Raw genomic sequence first — 448 nt, 5'->3', positions numbered from 1 at the left:
CCTGAGTCATCGCCTGCATGGGGGACAGACGCTGGTCAGCCTGGAGAACCCCGGCCTCGAGAAGCACATGGCCTAGCAGGGCAGCTGGCAGAGACAGCGGGCACTCACAGCCGGTGCCGTGAGCCAGCTGCCTCCGGGGCTGGACCGGCTCCTGGGCTCCTGGCGGTGCGGCTCAGAACGGCAGGACGGGGCACGCCTGTGGCCCACCAGCACAGGCTACGGGAAGTGAGGGGTGGCGGGGGGAGTGGAGAGGTGCGGCCCTCCCTCCCTCCCCGCCCCCACCCCCGGCAGGGGTAAGTGGCTGCAACAGCCCAGGGAGTGCCCGTGGCGTGACCAGACCCCCGTGCTGGGTAGGAGGACCTCAAAGGAAAAATCAGGATCACGTGGGGGACTTTCTCTGAATTTCCAGGTCTGCGTGCCCCACCCCTCAGGGATGGCCAGGGAGCCT

The sequence above is a fragment of the Lagenorhynchus albirostris genome, chromosome 20 (genome assembly GCF_949774975.1).
Source record: "Lagenorhynchus albirostris chromosome 20, mLagAlb1.1, whole genome shotgun sequence".
Lineage (NCBI taxonomy): Eukaryota > Metazoa > Chordata > Mammalia > Artiodactyla > Delphinidae > Lagenorhynchus > Lagenorhynchus albirostris.
Note: the sequence above shows the minus strand (reverse complement) of the source record.